This window comes from Salvelinus sp. IW2-2015, linkage group LG8 (assembly GCF_002910315.2).
Source record: "Salvelinus sp. IW2-2015 linkage group LG8, ASM291031v2, whole genome shotgun sequence".
Classification (NCBI taxonomy): Eukaryota; Metazoa; Chordata; class Actinopteri; order Salmoniformes; family Salmonidae; genus Salvelinus; species Salvelinus sp. IW2-2015.
The window spans coordinates 4,665,431-4,677,685 of NC_036848.1; positions in this window are offsets into that span (position 1 = coordinate 4,665,431).

Genomic DNA, 12,255 nt, shown 5'->3' on the forward strand with positions numbered 1-12,255 from the left:
CGTACTTTTTGGAGAAATGTCCTCTGGTTGATGAAACAAAAATAGAACTGTTTGCCATAATGACCATCGTTATGTTTGGAGGAAAAAGGGGGAGGCTTGCAAGCCGAGAAACACATCCCAACCGTGAAGCACAGGGTGGAGCATCATTTGTGGGGGTGCTTTGCTGCAGGAGGGACTGGTGCACTTCACAAAATGAGGCATCATGAGGTAGGAAAATTATGTGGATATATTGAAGCAACATCTTAAGACATCAGTCAGGAAGTTAAAGCTTGGTCACAAATGGGTTCTTCCAAATGGACAATGAGCCCAAGCATACTTCCAAAGTTGTGGCAAAATGGCTTAAGGACAACAAAGTCAAGGTATTGGAGTGGCCATCACAAAGCCCTGACCTCAATCCTATAGACAATTTGTGGGCAGAACTGAAAAGGTGTCTGCGAGCAAGGAGGCCTACAAACCTGACTCAGTTACACCAGCTCTGTCAGGAGGAATGGGCCAAAATTCACCCAATTTATTGTGGGAAGCTTGTGGAAGGCTACCCGAAACGTTTGACCCAAGTTAAACAATGTAAAGGCAATGCTGCCAAATACTAATTGAGTGTATGTAAACTTCTGACACACTGAGAATGTGATGAAAGAAATATAAGCTGAAATAAATTATTCTCTCTACTATTATTCTGACATTTCACATTCTTAAAATAAAGTGGTGATCCTAACTGACCTAAAACAGGGAATGTTTACTAGGATTAAATGTCAGGAATTGTGAAAATTGAGTTTAAATGTATTTGGCTAAGGTGTATGTAAACTTCCGACTTCAACTGTATATACTGTTCTATACCATCTACTGCATCTTGCCTATGCCTATCATTCCTCACTTTAAATTACGGCACTTTAATAATGTTTACATATCCTACATTACTTATCTCATATGTATATACTGCTCTATACCATCTACTACATCTTGCCTATGCCGCATGGCAATCGCTCATCCATATATTTATATGTACATATTCTTATTCATCCCTTACATTTGTGTGTATAAGGTAGTTGTTGCGAAATTGTTAGATTACTTGTTATTACTGCATTGTCGGAACTAGAAGTACAATTATTTCGCTACTCTCGCATTATCATCTGCTAACCATGTTTATGTGACCAATAACATTTTATTTGTTTTGAAAGTTTGGTGGAGGAGGAATAATAGTCTGGTTCGGGCTAGGACCCTTAGTTCCATTGAAGGGAAATCTTAATGCTACAGCATACAATGACATTCTAGAACATTCTGTGCTTCCAACTTTGTGGCAACAGTTTGGGGAAGACCCTTTCCTGTTTTAGCATGTCAATGCCCCCTTGCACAAAGTGAGGTCCATACAAATGGTTTGTGTGGAAGAACTTGACTGGCCTGCACAGAGCCCTGACCTCAACTCCAGTGAACGCCTTTAGGATTAATTGGAAAGCCGACTGCGAGCCAGGACTAACCACCCAACATCAGTGCCCGACCTCACTAATGCTCTTGTGGCTGAATGCAAGCAAGTCCCCGCAGCAATGTTCCAACATCTAGTGGAAAGCTTTTCCAAAACAGTGGAGGCTGTTATAGCAGCGAAGGAGGGACCAACTCCATATTAATACCCATGATTTTGGAATGAGATGTTGGACGAACAGGTTTCCACATACTTTTGATCATGTAGTGTACACTATGATCTTGGTTTACATGTGGTACAAGATGAGGGAGCCTTTACAATGTGTCAATGCATGTGTGTCCCAAGTTATACCCTATTCCCTATGTAGTGCACTACTTTTGACCAGCGCCCTGATCAAAAGTAGCGCACTACATAGTGAATAGGGTGCCATTTGAGATGCAAAACCTGTCATCTACAAAATTACTGTATCTAGAATTACTGTATCTAAACTACTGTATCTAGAATGTGTTTTGTCAGGACAAAGATGAAACAGAGCAGAGGGAGGAATGTGCTGAGGCAGGAGAAAGGATGACTAGTTTGAAAGATGACAGCTGCAATGATGCCTTAGAAGGAGAAGAAGAGGAAGATATGAATGACAGTGAAGGACTACTTCTATTAATAAGTAAGCTGCAAAATTGAATTTCACCTTGGTAAATACATATATAATTTTGGTATTGTATGAAGTGTTTGATTTGGTCTGTGTTGGTCCTGTAGACCTGTCTAAGGCAGACAGCCAGGCTCTGACTAACTACGGCAGCAGAGAGGACAAGAATGAGGAAGATGAAGACTTCAGGCTAAGCCTGATGACATCCAGACCTCTCTCCAAGCCAGTAACGACTCTCTCCAAGCCAGTAACGACTCTCTCCAAGCCAGTAAAGACTCTCTCCAAGCCAGTAAAGACTCTCTCCAAGCCAGTAAAGACTCTCTCCAAGCCAGTAACGACTCTCTCCATGCCAGTAAAGACTCTCTCCAAGCCAGTAACGACTCTCTCCATGCCAGTAGACTCTCTCCAAGCCAGTAACGACTCTCTCCCAAGCCAGTAACGACTCTCTTTCCCATGCAAGTAACGACTCTCTCCATGCCAGTAAGACTCTCTCAAGCCAGTAACGACTCTCTCAGAAGTAAAGACTCTCTCCAAGCCAGTAACGACTCTCTCCAAGCCAGTGACTCTCTCCAAGCCTAGTAACGGACTCTCTCCAAGCCAGTAACGACTCTCTCCAAGCCAGTAAAGACTCTCTCCTAAAGACTCTCTCCAAGCCAGTAACGACTCTCTCCAAGCCAGTAACGGCTCTCTCCAAGCCAGTAACGACTCTCTCCATGCCAGTAGACTCTCTCCAAGCCAGTAAAGACTCTATCCAAGTCAGTAAAGACTCTCTCCTAAAGACTCTCTCCAAGCCAGTAAAGACTCTCTCCAAGACAGTAACGACTCTCTCCAAGACAGCAATGATTTGGCTCTAGAGCTTGAGCAGGGACGGGTACTGTATGGCTTCTGTATACCTGCCCTACACAGGGAAATAGAGCTACCCTCCAGAAGACTTCCTCTTACTTACCTTTTGGCCTCTTCCTGAGATATCCTCTTTTCCTGTGTTGTAGGGAAGTGATATTCTCTTTTCTTGTGTTGTTGGGAAGTGATATCCTAGGATGTGAGCCCACAGTCTTTTCACAGAGGGAAAGCCATGAGACAGCAGCTGCTTCCTCTCCTCTACCTCTCCGTTCAGAAACCATGGAATGTGGGACAGCCACACCCCCTACCTCCGCCCTACAGAGCCCTCTGACCTGCTGCATCCCAGACTCAGACTCCCCTGTCATGGTCAGCGCATAGGTGAGTTATCCTGTAGTGTGTGTCCCGAATGGCACCCTATTCCCTATATAGTATACTACTTTTGACCAGGACCCATACTCCCCTCCTCCCGAGTTGTCAACCCCTGAGTAACCATAATGTGGTCACATGTATTAATTTATCCTTTACAAGAGGGAGGGTCAGGAAATGTAAGTCAAAAGTCAGATGAGGATGTTTTTGTCAAAGTGGAAGATATACCACGCCGCAACATCCTGAAGTAAATGAGGTATTAGCTGATGATGCAATTCACAAATATAGTGTGAATATATTAGCAATGTGACTGACTACTGATGAAGATGGTAATTAACATCGTTGTTGCTTTTTTCATAAAGGAAGAGATTCAAAAATGTGAATCTGAAGATCAGAAAAGCACTTTGTCTAAGATAGTTGATGGAAAAAATGGTATCAACAAGAAATCTCAAGCGTGACTCTGATGGTACAGGACAAATTCACAACAGTTGAATCAATTATTAAAGAAAACAACAATTCTGAAACTGTTAAATCTCTTAAAACTAAATACAACTTTTCAATTACAGTAATCCCCAAGTTTGACACTTTTTTTGAATATTCTTCTTCCCATGTGAGACAAACGTAGAATGTGATATATTAAACAAACCTGGTATAGTGATAGTAAGACACTTTCATCCATGGGAGTGTCCCTGGCCTGGAGGCATGCCGTTGTCTCAGTCTTATCTTAACTTATGGTTCACAGCATGCATCGGCAAGGAACGTGTTTCCATATCAAAAACAAATCAATACATGATCAAATGTGAAACCTAGTGATTTGTCGGTGGATGGCTGTTTGTTAGAGATAAGGGTGGGTTTGGGACAGACTCTCCCTATATCTCTTCTGTGTCTGCTTTCACATCCACTGTAACAAAGAAGAAAGAACAACTGATTACTCAACCATGTTTCTCATTCAAACACTCGGGGATTAGTTTCTATGGCTACATGAATTCTGATACAGTTAGATATCTTTATCTTAACTAACCATGTTATTTTATGGTGGACTAAATGTATGTAGGCTGCATTGGGATTTAAGTTCACAACATAAGGAAACATTTCCTTCCATGTTTCCTCTGACAGTGCCTGTTTCAAATAATAATAACAATAATAATAATAACAATAATAATAACAGAGCCTGTTTCTAGTTCCCAAGTGCCAACTCTGTCTGTTGATGTTGAACTTATTACCTCTATAGGCAATCACTTGTTCAGCAGCCCAGCAACATATGTCATGTGAAGTGGGGCTAGATGGGGGAGAGGGTCCATGTGAAGTGGGGCTAGATGGGGGAGAGGGTCCAGGATGTTTTTCAGTACCTGATAATGTTCTATTGGGCTGGTGATTGTGAAAGGACTGAGTCAGCCTTTATGGACCTCGAGGACATACTGTCCTGAACCTCTGGTTTAAAATGAACAGCTTTTTAGGACGATATGCATCATTCCCTTAGTTATTCAGCTATACAATTATAAAAGAGCTGTCTCTCACTGGGCTTAGTGAATAATTTATTATTAAATGTATTCTTTTCCCCAAAATTTTCCCCCTTAACTTTGTTTAGTCTATAGTAGACAGAATATGTGCAGTAAAAGAGATGACTCATCCTGATTACTCAGGAAAGTGTAGTCTTGCCCATGTTTAAATACTATTTTCTTTTTCTTTAACAAGCTTAAATATGTCATACAAAAAGCATTGACATAGCAAACATTAAATAAAACAGTTTTCCTTGTGTGAAGAGAATGTGTAGGAACATACTGTTCTGACGCTTGGTCTTGATGGGCGCTGAATAAGTAGACGACTGCTTCAACAGGGGGTGGCAGGTAGCCTAGTGGTTAGAGCGTTGGACTAGTAACCGAAAGGCTGCCCCTAAACAAGGCAGTTAACCCACTGTACCTAGGCCGTTATTGAAAATAAGAATTTGTTCTTAACTGACTTGCCTAGTTAAATAAAGGTAAAAAAAATAAATAATTAACACTGCAACAGAAATGGTCAGACTTGTCATTTATCTGTCCATAACACCTCTGCCTGCCTTTCTGTTGACTCACAACATAATAATTCATGGTTGCCAGAGGAGAGCGTACAGTAGCAGACAGTACTGTGTTCCAATGTTGGGCTAGTGTGGTGTATTTGATGAATTCCGTCAAGTTTTGCATACTGTCTGTATCTAGTTTGTTCACTAGATGTATCTCCATGTCTAATGATTTTCTGGTAGACCAGCCTGTTTCCAATAGTGTTCCAACTGTTTTGGCCTCATCACTTATGAACACTCTTCTACTGTAGTTTTCTGGATCGACTCTGTTAATAAAAATGACTGTGCTTAGACTATAAAATGCAATTAACCTGAACAGAAGTGGAATTGGTGCCACTATGTGTTTTTACTGTACACATTATTCAGAACTGTACTCTTTTTTCACCAGACTGAAATAGACACCCCTGCTCTTTGGTCTTTGAATAATTCAAACCTCACCATCCATGAACTGCAAGTTTTGTGAGTCAGAAAAGTGGTTATCGAGTTGTTTTTAGGAGTAACTTGTGATGAGTTGTTTTGCTGAAATGCTTGAGGGAACACAGAGACTGGCTGAGATTAAATCAGTGACACAGAGACGCCTCTGATTTTCCTGTTGCTTTGAACAACTGCCTTTTAAAGCAATTTATTGGGGTGATAGCCTACCCCAGTCAAACTTAGTACCTTTTGAAGTGTACAGTAATGAACTGTACCTGAGACCAAAAACCTACCACAATCCAGAAACAGAATTACTTTCACATTTATGTGAGTTCCTTCAATGAGACTCGTGCTTGATAAACCTAAGTAGAGGAAAATATGCAGAAGTTGGAACGTCACATTTCACCACAACAAGAACTCTTATGGAGCTAGATCTGTTAGTTACCTGGCATCACTTCCTTGTTTTGTAAACCATCTTACATTGTTTCTCCAACAGCTCTGAGACACAGTTTCTCTCCTAGGAATAAAAGGGATGTTATCACTTAGCACCAAGGAATTTGTGTGCGTCCCAAATGTCACCCTATTCCCTATTTACTGCACTACTTTTGACCAGGGCCCTTGCACTCTAGGGAATAGGCTGCCATGCGGGATGCACTTGGATTTATGTTCCTAATAACCAGAGAATCAGCATTAAAGAACAACTGCCTTAAAAAAAATCACAAATCCCTTTGAAAACAGCCTACAGTGCATTCGGAAAGTATTCAGACCCCTTCACTTTTTCCACATTTTGTTGTTACAGCCTTATTCAAAATGGATTAAATAAAGAAAATTCCTCATCAATTTACACACAATAAGCCATAATGACAAAGCGAAAACAGGTTTTTAGAAATGTTTGCAAATGTATTAAAAATAAAAAACATACCTTATTTACATAAGTATTCAGACCCTTTGCTATGACACTCGAAATTGAGCTCAGGTGCATCCTGTTTCCATTGATCATCCTTGAGATGTTTCTACAACTTGTCCACCTGTGGTAAATTAAATTGATTGGACATGATTTGGAAAGGCACACACCTGTCTATATAAAGTCCCACAGTTGACAGTGCATGTCAGAGCAAAAACCAAGCCATGAAGTCAAAGGAATTGTCCGTAGAGCTCCGAGACAGGATTGTGTCGAGGAAGAGATCTGGGGAAGGGTACCAAAAAATGTCTGCAGCATTGAAGGTCCCCAAGAACACAGTGGCCTCCAAGAACACATTGGCCTCCATTAATTTTCAAACTGAGCAATCGGGGGAGAATGGCCTTGGTCAGGGAGGTGACCAAGAACCCGATGGTCACTCTGACAGAGCTCCAGAGTTCCTATGTGGAGATGGGATAACCTTCCAGAAGGACAACCATCTCTACAGCACCACCAATCAGGCATTTATGGTAGAATGGCCACACGGAAGCCACTCCTCAGTAAAAGGCACATGACAGCCCGCTTGGAGTTTGCCAAAAGGCACCTATAGGACTCTCAGACCATGAGAAACAAGATTCTCTGTGCTGATGAAACCAAGATTGAGCTCTTTAGCCTGAATGCCAAGCATCACGTCTGGAGGAAACCAGGCACCGATCATCACTTGGCCAATACCATCCCTACAGTGAAGCATGGTGGTGGCAGCTTCATGCTGTGGAGATGTTTTTCAGTGGCAGAGACTGGGAGACTAGTCAGGATCGAGGGAAAGATGAACAGAGCAAAGCACAAAGGGATCCTTGATGAAAACCTGCTCCAGAGCACTCAGGACCTCAGACTGGCGCCAAGGTTCACCTTCCAACAGGACAACGACCCGAAGCACACAGCCAAGACAACGCAGGAGTGGCTTCGGGAAAAGTCTCTGAATGTCCTTGAGTGGCCCAGACAGATTCCGGACTGATTGAACATCTCCGGAGAGACCTGAAAATAGCTGTGCAGCGACACTCCCCATCCAACCTGACAGAGCTTGAGAGGATCTGTAGAGAAGATTGTGAGAAACTCCCAAAATACAGGCGTGCCAAGCTTGTAGCATCATACCCAAGAAGACTCTAGGCTGTAATCGCTGCCAAAGGTGCTTCAACAAAGTACTGAGTAGAAAAGTGTCTGAATACTTATGTAAATGTGATATTTCTGGAGGGGGGGGTTTTATACATTTGCAGAAATTTCTAAAAACCTGTTTTTGCTTTGTCATTAGGAGCTATTGTGCGTAGATTTACAAGGGGAAAAAACTATTTGATCCTTTTTAAAATAAGGCTGTAACAATGTGTAAAAAGTGAAGGGGTCTGAATACTTTCTGAATGCACTATATGTGGCATCGATATGCGTCAGAAACAATTATTCTAGTGTCAAAATTTACTACAAAGTGTAAATAGGATAATTTTGGTAATAGTCAGTCTCGTCTAAAACGAGTTTGGAACATCCGTGCATCACAACGGGTAAATGAAGGTTGGGTTTTGATTTGACAATGTCCATTTGCCCACTAACATGGGGTGAACAGCTGCGGTGATTGCTCTCTATCCGATAGCATAGACCAGGAGTCACCAACTGGTCGAAGTCCAAGGCATTCCTAGTCCATCACCAAAATGTCTTTAAAAAACCCAACGATAAAGCCTTGCAATCCTATTTCTTTATTAGTTCCGCACTGTTTGTGGTAGGTGCACTTGATTCAGCTGCCCTAGTGCCGGGAAGGCAGTGTTCCCATTTTCAACAATTTAATGTGACTGAAGGTAGAACTCTGCCTACCCGGCAGGCCCAGAGAGCTAATACAGATAGCTCAGATCACCATGTCTGCACAGTTTCCTTAAGCCATTGACTGTAAAAAGAAGCCTCGAACGCACAGCAAAGTTGATACTGTGAGATTTAAAATGTTTAAAACCATGACTAGAGAGATACTCAGCGAATAAAGCAAAGAGCGGCTGTTTTTATGTGTAAGTTTATGTTTACGTTGTTATTCAGCACTGTCAACACTTTGTTCAACACTTTTATAAGCCATAAAATGTGTGTTCTCCCTACTTCCACTCACGCTACAACCAGCACTGCAGCTGCAATGAAAGACTACAGCAAAGTGTTCCGATAAGCTTGCGTTGTTATTATTAGCGGCTTGTCTTTTTTAGGAATATTTCATCTTCTCTGGTCATAGGAGTAACAACATGAATTGGTGCATGAGGCAGTGCGACTTGAGTTTCGCCGTCAGCTGGAAGACTGCGTCCCCTTTTCTCAGCAGAGGGAGTGAGAGGCAGCCTCACCGCTTCTGCCTCCCTCCTCTCAAACTGACCATCAGATGCAGGCCATCAGTCCAGTAATACAAAAAATAAGCAAATTATTACGCTCACTCAGCTGTGCCTCACAAGCAATACAACAAATTATATATTATATACCCACATTTTTTCTATATAATTTCAAAATGGTCTGAGAAGAATAACATTGGCATGGCAATTCAAGCATAGCAAATATGCAGTGATAATGTATTAGGCTAATAGCCTACTGCACAAACCTCATTGCTACAAACTGTTTTTAATTGGTTAATGTTGCATAGGCTTACATTTTTTAAGTAATGTTTAAAAAAAATCTGAGTGTTAGATCTCAGCTTGCATTTTGACTCAGAAAGTGATCTTGACACAGAAAAGGTTGGTGACCACTGGCATAAGACAGCAGCTCCAACTTTGTTTGCATAAGACAAAACGTCACACATTTTTTCACTTGAGAAAAACTTCTCCAAACACCTTAGATGTAAAATTAAAACATAATTTTAGGGGTTTTGAAGAAGTGAAATAGGCTTCCGCATCTACGGTGTCTTATGGGGGACAAACATCATTAACCAAACGCGGAATCAGTCAGGAAACACTTCCAAGACTGAAATCACATGCGCCAATCGGTGTGTTCAGTGGCTCTTTAATCTCTCACACTCAGATGTTGTTATTAAAGCGGTCACCTGCGGTGTGGAAGTTCATGTTTAAGTTAGAAAACCTCCACAAGCCTAAGAACCTCCATCAATTAGATGTCTCTCAGAACTTGGCTGTGACCGACAGAACTGATCTCCACAGTAGAGTATTTTATTCAACAGACTGAACAACTATTTTCTCATAAAAGTCTTTGGAAGTTTACTTCACTCAGCAAGAACCCTCGCCACCTTGTTCCATATTTACCTCTGGGAGTCTAACTCTAATGTGAGTTTGCAGTGTACTGTGCTTCTACACCTGCATTTCTTGCTGTTTGGGGTTTTAGGCTGGGTTTTTGTACAGCACTTTGAGATATCAGCTGATGTACGAAGGGCTATATAAATACATTTGATTTGGATTGCTTGATGGAGGCTGTGTCTGTCACTCCAGGCCATCCAATTACCACGCTGTACAACCCATCTGCTCCTCATTGTTCATTCCATCAGATGAAGACTACATGAGGAGAAGTTACTGTAGATCTGTCATGGCAACACAGTCTTAGGAATCTCACTGGAGGACATTTGTCATTGTGTACACTCCGATAAATTATGTCCTATCCCTAAAAATGTCCATGTGGTTAGTTCTACTAGTCCTCACAGTCCTGACATGCTGACAGTGACAGGTCCGTCTCTCTCTTGCTCTCTCCCAGTCTTGCTCTCTCTTTTTCTCTTTTTCTCTCTCTCTCTCTCTCTCTCCCTCTCTCTCTCTCTCTCTCTCTCTCTCTCTCTCTCTCTCAATTCAATTCAATTCAAGGGGCTTTATTGGCATGGGAAACATGTGTTAACATTGCCAAAGCAAGTGAGGTAGATAACATACAAAAGTGAAATAAACAATAAAAATGYACAGTAAACATTACACATACAGAAGTTTCAAAACAATAAAGACATTACAAATGGCCGATGACCTCAGGCCTTGGATATTCCAGGATGATATAGTGAAGGCTTTTTGTTCCATAAAGTGTCCAATGTTGTTGGTCCGTGGTTTGGCCTCAGGCCAGTAAGTGTGAGCAGAGCCTGCTGAGCATCTGGTACATTCTCTCTCTCTCTCTCTTCTCTCTCTCTCTCTCTCTCTCTCTCTCTCTCTCTCTTCTCTCTCTCTCTCCTCTCTCTCTCTCTCTCCTCTTCTCACCTTTATATCTGTGAATCCCCAGCGATGAAGAGAGAGAATGTTGTCTGTCCAACCCCCACCTGAGACTCATTTATCCAATAACAATTGTTTCCAGTAAGTTTTGACCCAATGTGTATTTTGTTATCAGAAGATCAGTTAATCATTTCCTTACCATACTGTAATACCTTGAGCTAAAACTAAACAGTGTTTGGTGGGTCACTGATTGGTCCACATCATCAAAATGTGCGCCAAGCACACATTTTACAAGATAAAAAAAGTCATACTCGCTGGGACTAATCTAAATCACAGACTGATCTTATTTTTTCAATCCACAGCACTTAAAAAATCAAATAATGATGTAATCATGTTGCCAATCTCTGTCCATCTCTACAGGCCTCTCCTCCTCTTCTCTTGAAGCAAGCTAAAATTTCCAAGAGAAAAAATGCTATGGAGTAATGATAATTGTAACAATTGTACATAATAAAAAACAAATATGGTAATGATTTCGATATATCATTTAGCCCTCAATTTTTATCTGAAACAATTAACCCTAGTTGAAGCATTTGTTATCTGCATACGTTGAATGGGTAAAGTAAGGATAAGATGTCATGCAAAGAAAAGATAACAACCACAGAACAATTAGCATGCATAAGAATGCATTCTTTAAATGAATCCAGTACTTTAGTTTCTGAAGACCTATCTCAAGATAACAACCTAAGCTTTTCTTATACTGTGTCATGTCCAATCAGTTATCCTTAACAGAAATAACATGTTTTCTTTCTGTTCTCATTGAAGCATATTGCTGAACACTTGTCAACATTTGATGAGACTAACCATACAAATTCAGCTAAAATGTCAAACATGTATTCTCCCAGGCGGCTCACAGAGTTAACTGAAGAACAGTGGAACATGTTCTGATCTATGTTCTGATCTACTGGCCTCTCTTTAATCCAGGGATAGAGCGCTGGTATAGAGCCCTGTGAACAGCTAGGAGAGATGTCCAGCTGGCCTTTACCGGCCCAAAGCTAGTTAGACTAAGACCCTTTAACCAGCTCAGAAGATGATTTGCGGCTTAGGATAATTACAAACAGGACTAAGAGGTGACTTATTAAAACAATGTCACATGGCATTAGGAGAAAATAGAATTAGATGGTCCCAGGGGGAAGCCCTAATCTTATTTGGATTCCAGTATACCAAGTTAAATCCCACACACAAGTCTGTCACAAGCCATTTACGCTCAGTTGTTCCCTCATTTCAACGTTTTGTCATGACAGGCGTAAGATTCTCTGTGAGAGGGAGGGCATTGAAAGTCAAAGACAGCATGTCTGTGGTTGTCAGTGCATCCAGGGAGAAAGGGAGGACATCTGCTGTCATTCCACGGCTATGAGCCTCATGTTGTGAAGAAGTAGGGGTGGTGACTACAGTAGTGGCCACATAAAGATGGCCTCGCTATAGAAGTGGGCA